Here is a 22,407-nt window from a genome sequence, read left to right as displayed (position 1 = left end):
AAAAAATGTTACATTTTGACAAGAAAAGCACGCTAAAGTTGAAACTTTTCATGGTCGGACCAAAATCACATTTGTGTAATTTTTGGCTAGTTACTGTCAACTTTTAAAAAATAAAGTATAAAATAATACATTTTTCATTACCTAAGATGGATTTTACTTTGATCAAAGTTTTGGCAAGGATTTTTTTAGGAATGTTTAGCATGTTTTCGAAAACAAACTATGCTAAATTAAATTTCCTGGTCACAGAAATACTGCATTTTGGTCAGTTTAGCAAGTCCGTTTTCATAAAAAGATTGACAAAATCTTTCATTATCTATTATATTTTCTTATTTTAATCTAAGTTTTAGCCAATTTTTTTAAGAAGGTTTAGTACATTTCGGAAAGGAAATGGTTGCAACTTTTCCTAATAGGAGAAAAACGTAGTTTCTCGTATTTTCCGTTAGTTTCTGTCAGCTTTTATACATTTATTTTTAAAAAACACCCAAAAAACAGATTTTTGTTAAGTATTATATAGTTTAGTTTGATTTAAGTGGAAAAGACAACATATTTTGGAAAGAAAAGTACGTTAAAGTTGCGACTTCTCCCGATCGGACAAAAAAACGTATTTTTGTCGTTTTTAGTTTCTGTCAGATTTTAAAATGTTATTTAATACATAATACATTTTCCATTTCCAATGATGTATTTTAATTTGATATAAGTTTTAGGAAATTTTAGCTTAGGTTGAAAAGAAAAGCAACTAAGGTTCATACATTTCTTAGTCGCAGAAAAACCTTATTTTGGCCTCTTCTAGCAAATTCCCGTCCATATTTATAAAAATATTAACAAAAAAAATGTTATCTATTTATTATATCTTTATATCTATCTATTATATCTTTTATTTTCACATAAATTGTATAATGGTTTTTTAGAGAAATTTAGCGTATTTTGGAATAGAAAAGCAGATGGCTGTTACATTCCACAGACTCCAATAGAAAATCTTAGTTTTTACTGCAAATTTAAATTCAAATATTTAGAAAAAGAAATGCATTTTTGATATGTATTCTATTCAAACTTTTTTAATAACACATTACTCGTAGTATTTTAAATAATTAATACAAATGAAATTATAGTAACTAATCAACTAGTAGATATTGGAAATATATATATAGAGGATATTCTTTTTAGAGGGCCCGGCTGAATTTCGCTTGGACCAATGTCGCTAACAAAAAAACAAAAAATACGTGTTTAATATTTTTTTAGTCTAGTTTCAACTTTTTACCTTCAGGTACTTCAGGTCCCGTTCAACTTCAAAATTTCCAATTCTCCAAAAAAGATAAAAATTTGAAATTAGAATACAAATATCAAACAGGTATTTTTTTTATGGCCTCAGTGGTTCAAGAGAAATTCAGCCGGGCTATCTCTAAACAGGACACGCTGTATATTTAGAAGGCTTGATGAAAGTTGGAAAATGTACTGGTCATGTTTGATCTAGTATGAAGTATGATCTATACTTGAAACCATAAATTCAAAATTGAAATTGAAAAATTGATAATTCTTTACAATATAAGCTATAGGTAATTACAGTTTCTCAGCCCTGATGATGGAAGATATATTTCTAGAAAGCTCACATTGTGCTCGTTGTTTAATGCACTGGTCATATTTGATCTGGATCTGCAGATTTCCTATTTTCACTTTTACTTTAGTTAAAACCGTAAATTCAAAATAATAAATAGTTGTTAACGTTTGATAACCTTTTAAATTATTAATTATAATTGCATAGTCCCGATGAAGAAGATATTTTCATAGAAAAATTAAAGAAGGTTGTACAATGTACTAGTCATGTTTGATCATGTTCTACAGTTACATGTTACGTTATGTTGTTAATTTCGTCGTGTTTTGATTTTTTTATAAATAAAAAGATTTTTTATAAATATACTTTAATAGTTAGAATTAAACATTACAATTGTAGAAATAGAAACGCTTCTGAGAGGGTTTGAAAGTTGAGATCATAAATGCTTAGAAAGTAAAAAAGGAGTTTTAGACTAATAGCGTATTACTGTCTTGATTTAACCGATTTAACATAAAAACGAGTGTTTAAATCGGCTAATCCGTGACTCCGTAGAACTTTGAAGATTTTGGCCCTCTCTCAACTTGGTCGGCTCGTCCGAAACCCAATCGGGATTTCATGCTGGGGCCTCTTTACTCGCTCGGAATAAACACCGTTGCCCTACACTCTTTTCATTTAAATAGGGCGTGTTTTGCGGTTTTCGTTTGATCAGCTCGCGAGAGAGAAAGAGATTTTTAAAAATGGTTTGGCTACCGTTTTGCCAGGTAAAGCTGGCCTGATCTTCTGAGGGGCAAATTGGAAGATCAACGAACTATGATTTTCTTAATATTTCATAAAATACACTAAAAAAACTGATATTCTATATGTACAAAAATAAAACAAATTCAGTCATTTGTACATTCAAATAACCATACAAAATGAGGTAGAATGCAATTTATTAAAACAATATAAGAATGGTAAGATCAATCCCAAAATAAAACCTACAAAAATATTGAAAAGTTACATCGCCTAAAAAAATGTATAACTTCTTATATACAATATAACAACAAATTTGTGGTATGCATCACAGAATGAGAGTATAACTGACGAATATACTTTTATTTTTGTTAACGTTTTACAAGACCATAGCATAAAGTGAACGAATATTTTTTTATACTAGATATATACATATTTGTGGTAATTATTTCTTTTTTTCTATCAATTACATTTTTATCTTATAGAAGTTCTATTTGATTTACTACAATGTATCAGGGTTTACTGATTATTTTAATATGGTGTGAGATTTCCTCTTGGGTTCTGCGTGATGTGCTTGTAGTTGTCATTTCCGGTGTCTGTCAGACAAAACAAAGAGGATAGAATGACCAAAAGGATCGACAACAAAATATAGGTAATAATAAGCAAAATGAGATTTTTTCCACCTAGGAAGAGTTACAGCTATAATCCTTCCTAAAACGTTCTAAACTTTTCCTACATAGATCACGGTAAAATATACAATGCGTAAAAACAATTTGGTTTTCAGGCATTTTACATAATTTTATAAAAACTGTTAAGAAGAAGAACACATCTACTAACATGTGGTTTTGTTCTGATCAGGAAAAGTTTCAACTTTAGCGTGCTTTTCTTTCCAACATATCCTAAAGTTTTTCAACATAGATCATCGGAACATATATAATGCGTACAGAGGAAAATTTTTTAAAAATAATAGTATTAAAACTGACAGGAACTAACTGAAAAATTCCAAAATGTCGTTTTTTTCCTGTTAGGAAAAGCTGCAGTAATATTCTGCTTTTCTTTTCCGAAATGCGCTGAACCTTCTAAAAACCTTGCTAAACCTTAGAAAATTATAGACATATAGACAATGAAAATTGTTGTCAATCTTTCTATAAAAATGGACAGGAACTTGATAAAGCGGCCAAAATTAAATTTTTCTCCCTAACCTAAAACAATTAATTACAAAATAACATAAAGAAAAAAATGTTTCCACCAGAAAACGTTTTTCTATTGACTTTTATTAATTACAGCTTATAATTTGCTTTTCTTTCAAAAACATGCCTAATCTTTTCAACTCACAAGAAAGATAAACTAATACTTAATGAAATTATTAAGACAAAGTAAAATATATATTATGTAATAAAAAGGTTATTTAAAAAACATATACATATAGCAATTGACAATAACAATCTAAGGTGGCCGCAAGGTTTAGTCTTTGACACGGCGCTCATCACTGTAAGGTAAAGGTCCCGGGTTCGAATCCAGCGGCCCTGCATTCGAACTCGACATACTTACAAATGGGCTTTTTTTCAAAAACACCGGCACCTGACCTCAAAAAAAAAAAGGTAGTGTGCTTTTCTTTTCTGAAACCCTCCTAAGTTTCTACTACTTAGATCAAAGTAAAATAATAAAAAGTAATGAAAAACATTGTTAAAAAAATACATTTATAAAATACAGTAAAAAAACTATCAAAAATCCAAATCCTAATCTGTGTTTCCTTTTCAAAATATTAAAACACACTTCACAGTAAAATATACGATATTTAATACGTTTTTAAAATAATTATTTATAAAAGCAGACTGCAAAATTTAAATCTAGCAAAATGTGACTTTTCACCACCTAGAAATAGTTCCAACTATAAACAACATATCTTTTCTAAAATATGATAAATGTTTTTCATATTTTTCATAGTAAATGTATAATAATGGAACAAAATTAATAACTTTATAAAAACGCTAAAAACTAGCAAAATCATGTTAATCTCCACCCTTAAAACTTTCAACCTCAGCGTACTTATCCTTTCCTAAATATGCTAAACCTTTTTGATATGAATCACAGTAAACTTTATAGCACTTCATGAAAAACGTATTTTTTTTAAATAATTCTATAAAAATTGACAGGCACTAGTTAGCAAAACGAGGTGTTTTCTCCACTAGCAAAAAAGTAAAATCCAAATATAATTTGTTTTTCTTTTTCGAAATATTACAAATCTTTTCCATATAATTCACAGTAAAATATGTTATTTAACGATTTTGTAAATAATTATTTTATCAAAGATGACAGAAACTAATTAAACACTAGCAAAATGTGGGTTTTCTTCACCTAGAACTAGTTCCAAGCCATAATGTGCATACCATTTCTAAAACACAAATATTTTTCACGCACTAATAAAAGTCCATCTATAATATGTCATGAAACGAAATTAATGATTTTATAAAATGCAGGGCTTGCTAAAAATTAGCAAAATGATGTTAGTTTCCACTCTGGAAAAGTTTCAACCTTAGCGTGCTTATCCTTTCCTAAAAACGCTAAACGTTTTATATGTTGATCGTAGTAAAGTATATAACATTTTAATAAACATAATTTGAAATTGTATAGGTTATTGTGTGAAGTCTGACTAGAAATAACTAAAAACTAGTAAAGTTACGTTTCCCCTTTCCAGGAAAATGTTCAATCTTAAATACCGAAATACGTATGCTAAATCTTTTTCACATAAATTTAAAAAAGTGTATAATACTTAATGAAAAAGGTTTGGTATTAAATAATTTTTAAAAAATTGCCAAAGAAAATTTTTCTCTGTCAGGTTTAAATGTTTAGCTCCAATTCAATATAACTAAATCTATTTAAATAAAAAAGTTTAATATATAATTTTAATTATTTTTATAATTTAATATATATAATTTTCATTTATAGCTGTGAATAATATGACCTTCGATGACACAATTTTTTGTATGGATCATCAATAAATTTATGAGACTTATTTAACATTAATAAATTAGAAAAATTTTGTTGTTTTATCAGTAGACGAAAAACTTCAAATAATCTAACATGACTACATCAAAGATTTATAGATGAACGGTAAATAGGCATACATTGGTTTAATAAATCGGTGCTTTTTTCAACCCTTCTTCTAGTTTCCAACTTCGGGTGTTTTTCCTGACCAAAATATACGGATTCCGCTGAGTAATTTCCCGGCCGGTGTGTTCCCACGGTGGGCCCATTGTCCGGGCTGGCTGGCCGTCATTGTGGACGGCATTGTCCCCCGGCCACCGTGTTGTTGTTAAACAGATGACCACTCGACGTTTGACATTGTTGAGTAATAATTAGGGAGGAAGGTTGACAAAGCCGGGTCATCGACACCTGTTTAGCGGCAATCGAAGAAATCGTGTGCACACACTTGCATATCTTCGAATATAGGATTTCTTTACCCTCGGACCGATTCGTACATCCGATTGGAGCCGTTTTTCTACACCTTTTTAAAAATGGAAAAACAGTGTTTAAAGAAATTTAAAAGGAACATCCCTGACGACCATATAGGCAGAACGAACCCAACGTAAATAAAAACAGTAGTTGCAGTAGTGAAAATCTCACTTTATCTTATAAGACTTTATGTCTGAAAACCAAATCTGTCTTTATTAAATGAGATTGACTTTCTTTCCAACACTCCTAACAGGAGAGACTAAGTGCATCCAATCGAATGATTCCATTACTATTTCACTTCCAAATGCAGGATTAGATAGTTTTTTTTTTAATTTATCATGGGACAAATGAGGAAGAATAAGGAAAAATCGCATGTTCAGATGTTTTTAACATAAATTATTTTGAAAAAAGCAGGGTTCAACTCAATATTTAATAGAAAAGAAAATCTGTCTAGATTCATGATTTTAACACAATTTAACCTACAATAATTCGTCATAAAAATAAACTGTTTTTTAGCTTTTCATGCATCTAACCCTTTGAATCATAGTGGAAAATAGTGAATAATTACTAGAGTACTTTTTTGCTAACACACATAACAAGCGAGACTAACAACACCCAAATCGAATGATCGCGTTTTAGACGTGCTGATATTTCACACTCAACTATTCACACAATAATAAACACATGTAATAAAAGGTTTGTATGTCTCTTTTTCAACAAACCATTGAGACATCATCAGGCAGAATGGAGAAAATCGCGCGTTTAGATATGTCCCATCAACGATTTTTATCTGAGGAAAAAGATGTCTTGCATAAAAATAACTTCTTGGCTAACAATCATAACAGGCGGGACTAAACGGTTACAATCTTAAATTTTATATTCTACTTTTCACCTGTCAACTTAAGCTAGAAATTTTTAACCGTTTGTAAGTAGGCTCTTCGTGTATCAAAAATATTGAACGTCCGAACAAAGCAAAGCAATGCGGCCGACGAGATGTAATAATCAAATAAAAGAGAACTTCGTCCCATTCTGATCAAGCAGCAAGCAAAATCAAAAACGTTGTTTTATCCGTTTTTCATTTTTCCAGGGAAAGTTTGACCGTGTGGCAATTTACCATACAGACATAAATACAACATGTTGATTTAAACAACTATTAATTGTTAACAATTAATTAAGGTTTTTAGTCGAGATAAAAAGACAATGGCACGAGCGGGACATTTGAAAAATGGCAAAAAGGAGGGAAAATTCAAAAGGTGGGGTTGAGATGGGAAGTTAGTGTCCGAGTGGATCGAGGTCACAATAGCTCAAGTGGTAAAGCAGCGGCGTATCTAGCCGAAGATCATGGGTTCGAATCCCGCTCGTGCCATTGACTATTTTATCTCGACTAAAAAACCTTAATTAATTGTAATATTAATTGGTCAAGCGGACAACGAAATTAGTGAATTTAATTATTTGTTAACTTCACTTTGTTTGTATTTTTAACTTCTGTATATTTTTCAACGTTATTTATTATTTAAAAAATATTTTTTGTAATTTTCGTTTCCTTTTTCTTTTATATTTTCCTTCATATTTTCCATTTTGGATCATTTTTATTTTTTGGATTATTAGGCAACCTTTTGAGTGCATACCACTGTGTGCCAACTATTTCATTTTAATTCATAATAATTTCGTATTATGTAGCTTTATTATTTATAACAAAAACTGAATTTTTGAAAATCTACACAAATAATAATAAGGTTAAAAAATTAAATTATTAATTAATTGAAGGTAATAAAAATAATAAATTGGATAAGCAACCTTTAAAATTGTCAACGTATTTATTAGACATTAGCATAGCCAGTCCTAATTAAAGCTCGCTGTCAAAAAATCAGACACGAGATAACGAGGGATTTTTAATATGTTGTGAATTATAAAAATTGAAGCCGGTTTAACATGAAATTAGCTGATTATACGGTAAATATTCATTTCTTTACAGCCGTTTACACGGGAGGATTTAAGCATGACAGCCTTAACTCCTAGCATGAAAATGGATTTCTCCTGAGTCCAATTGGCTGACGAGCAGAATAAATACACTGGCTTCATTTCGGGGGAAAGAAATATCCTTTAGCCACGAAATTTGTAATGAATTTAAATTATTGAAAAGGAAGCTATTCTTTAAAATTAAATATGTTTATTGCGTGTTTATCAACAATTAAAATTGTGGGACGTTAATAATACAACAAAGAAAAATAATTTTGATAGAAAATAAATTATTTTTGTACTGTCTTCACTTATTATCCTAGCTAGGATTAGCTTGTAAACTTTTAAAATCAGAAAAAAGGTGCACTCTTGTTAAATACCTTTTTGAAATGTGAAGCGTTAAATATATTTGAATTTATTGAAATTGGTTTAAATTGATGTAATATTAATGATCCACAAGTTAAGTCAGTACCAATGTTTTATCCAAGCACTTTCGGTCTAAATTTTGCCATTTCATTATTCATTGTTTTACTAACTTCACATTATTCGCTAATGATAAATTTCGTAGAATATGTAAGCGTACCAATTGTTCAGAAAAGCAAGGATATACTTTGAGTGAGCGTTCCATTCCATTAACTTTCTTTTAAAAGCTTTTATGACAATATTGTAAAATTTGATTATTCAGAAATCGTGAGATGCGGTCTGGTGTGATGTAGGCTTCAGAAAAACATTTTCTTTATCGTGCCAACGTTTCGATTTTTATTATGGGAAAATTATCGGATTATGGGCACTCTCAGCACGACACACAAGAATGGCACACTTACGCAGAAAACAAACACTTTGAGCCCTGAAGATGATCTCAGTACAGATCGAAACGTTGGCACGATAAAGAAAATGTTTTTCTGAAACCTACATCACACCAGACCGCATCTCACGATTCTGAATAATCATCGACTAACGGTTACTAATCACCACACATTGTAAAATTTCTTTTAATTAATTGCAATTTTCCAAGAGGAATTAATTATAATTGTCCTATAATTCACTCAATTTACTCATTATTCAAATTTTGTTAAGATGTTTATTTTTAATTTTATTTTGAAAAAAATCAGTAGTGAGGTCAATTACAAGAAAACGCCCAGTTCCTTCCTTGAGTTTTTCAGGATTCCCTTTCATTAGTATTATGAAAATCTAATCAATTATAGTGTAAGTATATTTATTGAAGGGTTATCAATTAGGAACATACATTTTTCAATTTTGAATGTACTAGTGTAATAGTTGACAATAGGACCAGATCAATATGACAAGAACATTCTACAACGTTGACTGAGTTTGCTAAGGATATATCCCATACCTCAGGACTATCATACAATAATTAATTGTTCAAAAGGTTAACATATTTGAACGTAAATTTATAATTTAAAATTAATATGCAAGCGTACCAATTGTTCAGAAAAGCAAGTATACACTTTGAGAGAACATAATCCATTCGATTAACTTTCTTTTAAAATATTATATTTAATTGTAATATATTAATTGGTCAAGCGGACCATGAAATTAGTGAATTTAATTACTTTTAAAAGCTTTTATGACATTATTGTAAAATATCCTGCAATTAATTGTAATTTTCGAACAGGAATTATTTGTAATTATAAGAAAATGTAACTTTGTAACATGTTTATTTTTATTTTTTATTTTATTTAAAAAACAATCAGTAGTGAGGTCTATTAAAATTACAATAGACTAGATCAATATGATCAGGACATTCTACAACGTTGTTTGAGCTTTCTATAAATAACCCATTTCTCAGGACTACCATATAATAATTAATTGTTAAAAGATTAACATATTTGAACATCAATTCATAATTTAAAATCTTCAATGTCAAGTATAATAAAATTTAAAATTAAAATCAATAGAACTATAGTCGGTTACTTTCCTCTCTCTTCGGTCATGTATGGGGATCATGTTAGTCTTTTATCGTCCTAGGTAGCGCACAATATCTGAGATTGGAATATACCGGAATACAAGTGGATTTTCATAGTGTAAAGATTATGTGGGTAGATTTATTTTCGTTAAATTTTAGTCTCCATTTACGAGACAAAGACTGGGTAAGGTTAAAATCGAATTGGGCATCATGACCAGCTAGGGAAAGATCAGTGTAAGATGATGGGATGACTGTGTCGTCAGCAAAAGAACATGTAGTATTATTAGGGAAAACGGCTGCGTATATTGTGAAAAGGAAGGGACCTAGGATGCTGTCCTGGTGGATACGCGCTTTAATTGGAATATATGAAGAAAAAGTAGTGCGATGTTTTCACGTACAGTGAAATTAAAAATTGTAATTCTACAGAATATGTTCAAACATGACAATAAATTGTACAACCTTCTTTGAGCTTTCTATGAAAATATCCTCTTCATCAGGACTATGCAACTATAATTAATAATTTAAAAGGTTATCAAACGTTAACAACTATTTATAATTTTGAATCTATGGTTTTAATTATAATAAATTGAAAATAGAAAATCTACAGAGCCAGATCAAATATGACCATTACATTAAACAACCTTGTGTGAGCTTTCTAGAAATATATCTCCTTCATCAGGACTGAGAAACTAGTTACTTACAGTATATGTTGTAAAGGATTATCAATGATGAACATCAATTTTCAGTTTTAAATTTACGGTTTCAATTACCGACAAATTAAAAATTGAAATGCCATAGAACTAAAACAAACATGACTACTGCATTTTAGAACCTTCATTGAAGCTTTCTCAGTATATATCCCATTTCATCAGGACGATAAAACTACAATTATTAATTCAAGAGGTTGGCAAATCTATTTATAACATTAACCCATATATGTATTTAGTAGTCATAATTGACCAATTAATTATTTAAATTAAATATACTTTTTTTATCTAAGGTCTTACTCTGACATCTCAATTATGACCACAGATAAAGAAGTATAATTAATCTATTTATAATTTTGAAACTACGGTTTTAAATATAGTTAATTTAAAATCTGAAATTCAATAGAACTAGATCAAGCATAACTAGCAGATACTTCATCCACCTTTCATCTGACGACCTGAAGTACATAACAGGGTTTTGCAAAAGACACGAAGAAGAAAGAAAAGAATTTGCAAAAGAAAAGGAAGCGAAAGATGATTACAGCTACGAAAGATTCCTTGGCTCCGTTGATAATTGGTTTTGCAAATAATAATTGTTAATATCGTTAAATAATCGTTCTAAGAACAAATAATGCGGTAAACCAATTACGAAAACTGTTTCATCTTTAATTATACTAATAAATATAATTTTAAAACATAAATTCAGTTATTCGCTTACATTGGGATGATCATGTGTTGACATGTGTGAGTACATCTACAATGCGCAAGTTCTGTTTCGTTAACCAAATCAAGTACAAGGTTAATAATTTCTTTTATTTTTTTAATGTCTTCGGTGCTTAATTGCAACTCAAACTTTGACATGGTTTTATGGTTTCTCGTCAAAATTTGCCCTCTTAACGAAAATTAACCTTAAAATATGAAAACTTTCAGGCGTTTTCAGACCAAAACTTGTGATGACTGATTAGTTGTAGTTATGTTTTTATTTGCTTGCCTGTACAGAAAATACTTTAAATATGGTTATGAGAAAAAAGGGAAAAGGTGAGCTATAAAAATTTCGTAGGTTTCGACCCAGTGCATGCGTAGTACATTTAACACGGATATTTCCAGTGATTATGAAGTGAACAAAGAATAAATCACGGTTGTTTTCAGAAATGTTTTTCGGTCCAGCGGCTGGGTAAAGTATCAGGTTTTCCGGCAAAACTAGGTCGATTTTCCTTGCGCCATTCGGTTGCACAGTTGCATCAGTGAAAACCCGCGGGAATGGAAAATGAGACACCTCGGCTTGCCTCCAGTTTGCAACAGGTCTTCGCGAGCCGGGACCCCCTTGCGAAATAGTTGTGGCCTGGTGATGCAAGCTGGCGCTTTTTTACCTCGTGTATATTCTCGGCACCATGGAAAATCGTTGGGAAACTTTGGGCCGTTTTTTGTCAGAAACCACTGAGCTCCTCCCCCAACGGAGTGTGACCGCGGCGTCCTCTCATGTAAATCAAACCCGTCTTAAAAAAACCCAACAGTTTAATCGTTGTACTAAAAACCTAGCCTTTCCTCAACATTTTATAAACTTTTTGTCATCATTCGGGCTATATGAAAGCAACTTAACTTCTATAAAAAAATTCAAAATCCGCTGTCATGTTACCATAACCCATGTCTTCATACTATCACACAATACCATTGTTACGCAATCGACAATCATTCTCTATGTTTCAAAATTGTTTGGAATTAAGCTTTATTTGTTAAAAACTCAACAGGAATTGTTGCAAGTATACAAGAACAAAAATAGAACACTGAGAGATAGTAATCAAGTAGAAAAACTATCAACAGAAAGAACCTAAAAATAGCATAATTACTATATTAAACATTTTCACTCCTAAGGACACGGAGGACAAGGAGGAATTGGTAGAAAAGTAGTACCTGAGATTAGAGTGATATTTTGGGCTAGTGTTGAATCTTTTGCAGCTGGATCTTGCAACGTATTTTATGGAAGGTAAACATTTAGGTCATTATGGATAATACGGTTGGAAACAGAACTGGATGTTGACAATGGATCTAAGGATTCAAGATAGTAGGGACTGGATTCTGTGGAGATTGAAGGTTTGATTGCCCCACATATTAACTTTTATGTTATCTTCAATAACTTATTTCTATATTGGTTGAGTTGTTTGTTTTCTTTATTGTTGAGGGAGAGTTTAGTTCTGTTGTTTAGACTTAAAGTAATCTCGTTTCAGCCCAAGATAGCGGATGAATTTTAGGTAGGAAGAGATAGGTTACAATAGATTGTAAGTAGGGTGAAACGACTAAAGGTGTTGGTTATGTTTTGAATTTTGTATTGTTGTATTTGATTCGCCATTTTTTTATCTATTGTAGAAAGAAATATAGACTTGTCTGGAGGGTTCGGGATCGGAGAAAGAACGCCAGTGTCATCGGCGTATTAGGATGATAGTGCCCCGATGGGAAAGGAGGTTCGCAGTGAGTGCAAACCGAGCGACGCCCTGTCCGTCATGTACCAAGGAGAGTGAGAGCGTCCATATTCTAAAATACCTGACAGCTAGGTAGTACTTGAGGACGAGAAAGTGTTTAGAGAAAAGGATGCCCACGAATTTCCAAAGGAAGCTTCTCAATGGAGGATGAGATGGCACTGTTCGACAAAGGATGGTGGCGCCCATATTCAAATTGGTGTCCTGGAGTATTTGGTTTTAGATAGGTTTATCAAGAATCAAAAAAAGAAGAACAAAACCCTTTTTAAAACAATAAAACATTTTGAGATGTCTCTTTGTTGAATGAGAGAGATGAACCTGAAACTTGGTCCTTACCCATCATTTTGGACTGCCTATCCTCACTTTACAGATTTGGCTGACACTTTTCGGCTTTCATCTTCAGAGCTGTGTCAGTGTTATAAGCAGGACAAAGCGATTTATACGCCCAATCGACAAATCCTGAAATTTTATGTGTTTTTAAAACAAAACTTAACAAAATGTTAACTAAAATACTTCGGTAATAACTAAATGGCTAAAGGTATAAAACATAAAAAAATAATTATAATTTAATTTTAATGTATTAAAACAATATCATTTTTCGAATTAAATGGCTTCATTTTAAATGATTTAAACCATAATTCATAATAATGAAAAAATAAGAAAGTACGCCCCCCACGTTGTTTTTAATATTCCGTCAAAATTAAAAGTTATTAAATCTTATTTTCGTTAATAACATAATACTTACGATATATATAACGTTTTTCTTCCTTAGTGAAACTTTCCTGTATCCATGTTCCACTGCTAATATAAATACTACAAAATTTGTCAAACTGTCTTATATTTAGACTACTCCCAGCAATAATTTAATTGGATCCATTTTGAATAATTATAGACGCAAGGTAAAAAAAATCTACTGTAGATGATGAATTCGATATCCCTTTTTTTCCAATTTTCCTTTTCTCATCAAGCATTTTTCGTCTTAAATTGAACCAAATAATTCTCCACGACCACATGAAACATTGTTATAATTAATTCTGTTGAGCATTACGAGTCAGTTTACACATTAGTACTGCAGTCGTTGTATGTGTTGGTAAGACGATATTTTTTACAGTCGAATCTATTTAATTTTAATTTCTTCGTATAATATCCAGTTAATTAGAAAAAGTACAAACTAAACATAATACGCAGTTATTGCATTTTTCACGAAACACTCCAAATAACCTGCTAATACCTGAACTAGGAATGTTTTATAAAAATACTATTGCATTTTTAAAAAAATGATAAAACTTTAGCATACAGTTTTTGTATCTTTCAATTTTACACCTAATGATTATTCGAAAATCGTGAGATGCGGTCTGGTGTGACGTAGGTTATAGAAAAACATTTTGTTTATCGTTTCGATCTTTATTGAGATCATCTTCAGGGTTCAAAGTGTTTGTTTTCCCTGTAGATGTGTCATTCTTGTCGTGTTGAGGGTGCCAAAACAAACATTTTTAGTCCTGAAGATGATCTCAATAAAGATCGAAACGTTGGCATGATAAAGAAAATGTTTTTCTAAAACCTACGTCACACCAGACCGCATCTCACGACCTCCAAATAATCATTAAGTAACGGTCACTAAACACCATACATTTACACCTAATCTTAGATTTTGAATTAGTTAAGAATTTCCAAATATGTAACTTTGCAATTGGTCTCAATACTATACATGCATTGGTGTTCATGAACTGCAGACCTGCCAATGCAACTACAAAATTAAAAGTCAATGAACTTTCCGATCACATTACAATCCACAGAATAAGGTCTGTAATACACACCTTATTCACATACACAATAAACAACCTAATAGAAATAGACGTATATAGAAAACCCACAACTACAGACACTATGATACCAGCGGATTCTTCCCACCCATGGTCCCAAAAGGCTGCTGGTTTCATTTGGCTCATTGACCGGATGTTAAAACTTCCGCTAACACCTGATAACTATAATAAAGAATTAAAAACTATTAAAGTCTTAGCAAAAAACAACGAGTATCAAGAAATATTTATTGATAGGTTGCTAGTTAAAAGAATTAAAAAATTAACTTTAAACAAATCAACAATAGGGCTCAGCCACCCCACCACAAATGAATCATTAGGTTTCCGTTGTTTGCGGAACATTTGTGAATTATCGGAAAAAGTTAGTAAAATTTTTAAACAAGAAGGTTTTAGAATAGCTTTGAGAAGTACGGGTTCACTTAAAAACATCCTCTCAAAACCTAAAGACAAAGTAGACAACTTGGCAAAAAGCGGGGTTTACCAACTCAATTGTAATGATTGTGCTATTAAATATATAGCACAAGGCGGTAGAGAAATAAAAACAAGAGTAAAAGAACACTTGCCTAAATCGAGCAAATTTTCGGAATTTAAGGATCATCTAAAAGAAACAAAACATAATTTCAATTCAAATCTAAATACAAGAGTGTTACATAGTTTCAACAAAGGGAAAGAATTAGATTGGTTTGAGAAATGTGAAATTAAAAAATGTAAAATTGAACATGGTGATAAATGCATTAATAATATAACAGATTTTGATCTACCTCCCATTTTAAATATGTACATAAATAATATCAAACATCCAAATAATTAAACTAATTATTTTAATTGTTATTATTTCTATAGTAATGTAATAATATTAAGTGTTTACTAGTATAATATTTATTTGTGTTATAATTTCCGCGTTTCGCACGTTCAAATTGAGCGCCATTAAAAAAAATCAGCTGCTAATTGGAACGTCGCGTTGGCGGAGGTATCAGCGGGTTCACTTTGACAATTCATGTCGAGAGACGTGGTTGTAGAAGTCCTTCAACCTGATGATGAGCTAAAAGGCTCGAAATCCGGATCGTTGCAAAACAACTTACTGTGAGGAGGAACTATTTTTTTTAAAAGAACAGAATAAGGTCTCCTAGGAGCGGTAGCCCTAGTGTATTTTTTTTTTTTTTTAACTCGTCTATAGTAACTCTATAAACATGGATTTTATTTTTGGATTTTCAACCTGCTCCCATGCTGATTACAGGTTATTTTCCATTTACATTGCATTATGTTATTATGGTTAACATATTTATATATTAACAGTTAAAATGTTCCAGATAATTATTATTTATTTATAATTTAGTTATATGAATTTAAGGTGGCCCTTTCTTTATCAAATAATGTGCAGATGTATGTAATGTGCGTCCAGTCCTACATGGATACCTTGGATCGTACACGATGCTGAAGCGCGCTAGATAGGATCAGTTTTTCCCATGGTTTATAAGTGCCACTGTAGTCTTATAGGTGTGATCAATGATGATATCCATTCAGGATTAGATTGTCGGGAAGCAACTCCTGGTATATGCTGCATTCGTCGTCTCTGTCCATTCCTTCTCACAGATGCCTAGGGTAGGTACAGGGTTAGTGGGCTTGTGTCAGTGTAGGTGTAGCTGTTCGCAGTTTACCCTCGTGCCCGGGAGCAGAAGGGTTGAATTGTTTTGTATAATACATTATTATGTTATTTTGGTAACTACGGTAAAAGAATTTAAAATGTATTAATTGTTTATTGTCAATAAGAAAAGTTAAATTTTAGATAGAGTCCTAAAAACCATAATCGATAGTTTGGACTGACTCTAGAGATTTATATTATATTGTTATCGTTCTTAAAATACATTGCATAACATAAGCATAAATTTATTTAACTTAAATCTGATTAGTGTACAATTGAAAAGTGCTTGTTGTTTTAAAGTGTGAAAGAATATTGTGGATGTATTGCATTGTGGCAGTTTCTTGTGAGGCTAGAGTTTAAAGTGTTTAGGAACTTTATCCCACAGAATGTGACATCAGAATTCGAAAAAGAAGTAATGGCCGTAATTCGGCTCACAAGCGTATCCATCATTGTTCGTTTTTTACATTTTTTTCCCTCCCGAGGCTACAGCGCAAGATAATGGTGGTCACATGTTGGCTAGGACCACCGGTGCCAAATAGGTAAAGCCCAATTACGCCAGCTTTGAAATTCGGCGGCCCTTTCTGCTTGCTTAATTTCTGTTTTGAAAAGGCGGCCACTTCTGTTTTGCCGGCACTTTTTCCCTACTTGGATACGCTATGGGAGTCCGAACATTAATTAATGTGGAAAAAAACCTAAGGACACACGTGATGGCAGATGTGTCGACACACGTTACGTGATTGAACGCTTTCTTGGGAGATTCGTCGGTATTTTAAAGAAATGTTAAACTATTGCCTGAACCGCATTTGACTCTATTCACATCTTAACAATTGGCTCAAATAGTTCGAAATTGGATGTTCGACGAAGCTATTGATTCCGTTAGAAACCTGCTGACTCAAAACAATCCGCCAAATGTGACGATAATTAAGTGAATATTTCGAAGGGAAGTTAAGCATGGATAGTACTTTTTCCAGAAATCGTGGAAAGACAAATAAAGCACCTTTTGACTACAGTCCACATTATCTAATATTTCAAAGATCAAGTATGGGTGCTCACTAAGTCCCATACTTTACGTAATATCCAATAATTATCTTGGAGATGTTCCATGCCTAAATATCATTTTCGTCTATAAAACTCCTTGCTTACACAATTTGGTTACATTTAAACTTTGAATATACATATGTACGAAATTTGACTTAACCTTTCTTAAAATATTACAATTAATTAAGGTTTTTAGTTGAGACCAAAAGTCAATGGCACGAGCGGGATTCGAACCCACGATCTTCGGCTAGATACGCCGCTGCTCTACCACTTGAGCTATCGTGACCTCGATCCACTCGGACACTAACTTCCCATCTCAACCTCACCTTTTGAATTTTCCCTCCTTTTTGCCAATTTTTAAATGTCGTGTAATCTATTTGATTCTCGGAGACAAATGAAATGGCCACGGAGAGCTTTAGTGAAGTATACTTCATTTTTCATCATTAAATTCACTAATTAAGTGGTCCGCTTGACCAATTAATATATTACATTTAATTAAGGTTTTTAGTTGAGATAAAAAAGTCAATGGCACGAGCGGGATTCGAACCCACGATCTTCGGCTAGATACGCCGCTGCTCTACCACTTGAGCTATCGTGACCTCGATCCACTCGGACACTAACTTCCCATCTCAACCTCACCTTTTGAATTTTCAGATTTTTGATTCAGACTTTGAATTTTGAGATGGGAAGTTAGTGTCCGAGTGAATCGAGGTCACGATTGCTCAAGTGGTAGAGCAGCGGCGAATCTAGCCGAAGATCGTGGGTTCGAATCCCGCTCGTGCCATTGACTTTTTTGTCTGAACTAAAAACCTTAATTAATTGTAATATATTAATTAGTTAAGCGGACCACGAAATTAGTGAATTTAACTTTCTTAAAATGTGTGGTGTTTAGTGACCGTTAAATAACGATTAATTGGAAATCGTGAAATGCGGTCTGGTGTGACGTAGCTTTTAGAAAAACATTTTCTTTATCGTGCTACGTTTCGATCTGTATTGAGATCATCTTCTGGCTCGAAGTGTTTGTTTTCCGTGTAGATGTCATTCTTGTCTGTCGTGTTGAGAGTGCTTTCTTAAAATAAAATTTTACATTTAAAAGTGTTGACAAACGGTCCAAAAATGAAAAATGGTTTCTAAGATTTTTTTATTTTTCAATCAAAATAAAAATGTCTATAAAGATTACGTTTAGATTTAGTCTGGCTGAATTAAGGAAATAAACTACGGTATTCCTGCAAAACTAGATCAATACGTTCAACTTAGTATTGGGTTGTCCGGAAAATAATGCAGGATTTTGGTATTAAACAAAAAAAAAGAAACTAGTTACTTTAAAGCAATGTTCTTTAATCAAAANGGTCTGGTGTGATGTAGGTTTCAGAAAAACATTTTCTGAAACCTACATCACTCCCGACCGCATCTCACGATATCTGAATAACTATCGATTAACGGTCACTAATCTCTACACACTTAGTAATACTATGCAGCATAAGTATGAAGGAGTAAACACCTGCCCACGTGATAAAACCCTTAAGATATTTTTGCAACATATTCAATTTATCACAAAGTGCAATTGTAGCCTTACTGCACCTAAAAAAACACTGTTTTATGTTTTTAATAATAATTGTTAACATTAATTAATTAATAATAATAGTTCTAATTTGCTCGCCTGTAAATTGATTCTGTTCGTGTTTTTGCAAAGGCAATACACGAAAATTGTAAATTTTTAAGAGGAATCGCGAACATCAGAGGGAATGCTCTCTCCGGCTGATCTAGTCAAAAAATGTCTATTTTCTGTTTGCTACAAAATTGGCATTTGAGACTTTTAAACGGTGTTTAAAACAAATTAATCTGTGTTTTTCAAGAGAGTTTTTTTGGTTTACTTTACTGGTAGTGTTTTTTTGCATTTTCTTTATATTCAAACAAACTATCTTTTGTCATAAAATTCATTCTTTTTTTCATTCGAAAGCGTATTATAAGCATCAAAAGGAGGAGAATTAATTCTTTTATCAATCTTTTCTTTCAACAGGAATATTTTACAGAATTAAGAGAATTCCATCAAGCCTAATCTTTTCACAAATATTGCACTTTCCTTTTTATTCAAATTAAAATCACAAACATCTGATTAAGAATCTGAACTAACGGGCATACATTTTAACATTATTCTTTTCGCTTTTACTGGGAAGTATAGTTTCTTGTTTCGAAACAGTGGACATTATGTGAAAAGCTGGTTCTAGGCTGGATTACACAATTCTAGACTTTTTTTCTAGCTAAATAACGTTCACTTAATAGTTGATTATGTTATTATAAAAATTCGCTTCGGTGGAAACTTTCTCTACCCCTATTGGTTCTCATTCTTCTGGTGTTTATAGTTATAACAAAGGGCTAAAAGGAAACCCACTTGGTGTTCCAAGTGCCCCCTTGTTTAAATATTTAAACTTCAATTAAAGGCAACGTGCATACTGGCATAAAATGAAATTCGTTTCGTCCTCCATCCCATCTCTTAAATCTCAATAAATAATAATCAATTTTTCACGGTTTACTAATTGGTTGACTTCTTTAAATATAATTCTAACCATATAAAACAAGAAAAAAATTATTCGAATCTATATTTCATTTCTTTCCAATTTGTGGAATTTTCTGAAAAATTAAATTATTAAACGAACCTTGTTTTAAAAGAACTACAAGATTTTTTTTAACTCTTAATTTCTATGAAATTAAGTTTCTTCTTTCGATTATCAGGCCTCAAAACGCAGAAAATTTCGTTATATCTAGTTTACAGAGAGTTAATTTCCAAGTTTTACACGAAATATTCTTCTTCAGAGGATGATCAAAAACATCTTTAGAAATACGTTTTTCCCGTCAATGGCCAAAATTTAGTCATATTTTCAGTTCTTTTAGGGCGTAGATGATGTTTGTGACTAAGTTTTCTCATTGTCAATTATTGAAATTTTTGTCCAAATTAATGATTTAGAAGTACTTTTTTTATTTTACATATAAATGCTATAGGCGTATTCAAACAGGTTCATAGAAATAACTCGGGATGTTGGAATATAAATAATTTGGCTTTAATTTTTTTTTTTTTTTTTTCGAGGGTTCGCAACAGCAGAGGTTCAAACCATCAACAAATACTCTAACAAAACCCGGAAACTCGTATTTTGATGTTTATTTCAAACTATATGTATTTTTTATCGTTATATTGGCAACAAAATATTTATTTTAATGTAAACCAAATTAAACGAGATCAGAAATTCATGAGTTTTAATATAAATTATTTAATTATTCAGAAATCGTGAGATGCGGTCTAGTGTGATGTAGGTTTCAGAAAAACATTTTCTTTATCGTGCCAACGTTTCGATCTTTATTGAGCCCTGAAGATGATCTCAATAAAAGATCGAAACGTTGGCACGATAAAGAAAATGTTTTTCTGAAACCTACATCACACCAGTCCGCATCTCACGATTTCTGAATAATTATCGATTAACGGTCACTAATCACCACACATAAATTATTTAATTATGATGTTTTCAAGGAAAAATCACCAGACACCGGAAAATCACTTAGTGGTTCATTAAAATTTAACTAATAATAATAATTTTTTAACCCTCAGGTTGCCGGTGTTTTTGAAAAAAAGCCCGTTTATAAGTATCCAGGGCCGCCGGATTCGAACCCGGGACCTTTACCTTACAGTGATGAGCGCCGTGTCAACGCCTAAACCGTTGCGGCCACCGACGCCCCCTTTAATAATGTTATAATAATATAATGATTTTCATCTTTATTCAGAATTCTTATGAGAGTAAAGGAAGAAAAAGAAATAAATTCTTTTAAATTTCTGTTGCTTGACAGATCTAGAGTCAAGCACGTCACTTCGTTTCCATGCTCGTTTTTTTTCCCCCAGTTGCGTCTACCTATCAAATGTGGGATTGTAAAAAGTATAACATTAAAGTGTCATAAGTTTCATTACTTATCCTTCTAAACAAAAGGGTTGGGAGTGTAAAGAAAGTAATTAACCCTATAATCATAAGTTCTTTTAATAAGAGTCCAAGACCAGAAATGGTTTCGGTACCCAAGCAGGTGCGTTTTTTGTTTTCCCACTGGCTCCCACGTCTATGATCACAATGGAATCGAGCAATGTTCATTATACGCCGAAGAAGCAACAATGGCGTTGCTGACAATGGAAGAAGCGAAGACTGGTAGCTGGAGTCTATTCCATGCTAATCACCGGCCAGTAATTGATTGATGATGTTTCGACGTCCTACCTGTTGAAGAGTCTTTGTCTCCTCTAGGGCATTCCGATCTAGATGCGACGGAGGGAAAAAAAGAGTGAGAACGGGCAGACCGTGAACTAATTAAGTACTGGGTATGCAACAAGTAGTGTTAAGAAGAAAACTCCCGCTGTGAAATGTCTTCCTTCTTCAATTTTCTCATCGAAATACTAAATTACTCCTTATTGTACCTTGACATCAAGATTTTTTTGTCAAAAACTTAAAAAATTAGTTGAGTTACAGTTTAAAGTAATGTAAACGATAAACCCATAATGTAAAAAAGAAACTGTAAAATGAATGGTTATACTCTAAGATTAAATATGAACGAAAACTTTTATGTGATAATAAATTAAATAAGGCATGTTTTCCATGTTAATCTTTATAATTTGTATATAACTTAATGAAGTTTAATGTATTTTTATTTCTAATTAATAAGAAGAAATAGTTAAATAGATAGATTCGTTGAGAAAAAAGTTGTTTTTTCAGAATAATCTGCTGAACAAATGCGAGACTGCACTTTTATTAAATGTCTACTATGCACACGAAGCAGTTTCAATTTCTGGCTTTCCAGGCAGGTATATAGCAATATTCAAAATCCAACAATTAATCAAAAAAATTAATTAATTTAGTTTTTAAAAAATATGGAATATTGTTGCGTAGTGGAAGATTGGGATAGTTTCCTGTCAATTTTTCAGAAATTCAATATTTTACACACTATAGTCCTTTTATGTATTTAGACCGAATAAAATATTATATTATTACATCATAAAAAATTGAAAAATAACAAGAACTGTATTTTAATAATCAATAAAGGAAATATTATAGTTATTGAGCACAAAAAATACGG

The 22,407-nt window shown here is 31.8% G+C and overlaps 1 long non-coding RNA gene across 1 annotated transcript; it reads right to left on the bottom strand.

The window, feature by feature from the left end:
- Positions 1 to 2,770: 2,770 nt before the first annotated feature.
- LOC106670099 lies at positions 2,771 to 13,849 on the bottom strand. The gene is made up of 3 exons (XR_001341027.1): positions 13,550 to 13,849; positions 13,141 to 13,263; positions 2,771 to 2,877 (listed from the first exon to the last, which is right to left on the bottom strand). It is a non-coding gene; the product is annotated as an uncharacterized LOC106670099 (long non-coding RNA).
- Between the last annotated feature and the right edge of the window lie 8,558 nt (positions 13,850 to 22,407).

The sequence above is a fragment of the Cimex lectularius genome, unplaced genomic scaffold, assembly GCF_000648675.2.
Source record: "Cimex lectularius strain Harlan isolate CLEC.00 unplaced genomic scaffold, Clec_2.1 scaffold40, whole genome shotgun sequence".
NCBI classification, from domain to species: domain Eukaryota; kingdom Metazoa; phylum Arthropoda; class Insecta; order Hemiptera; family Cimicidae; genus Cimex; species Cimex lectularius.
This window is presented reverse-complemented; position numbering and strand designations above follow the sequence as displayed.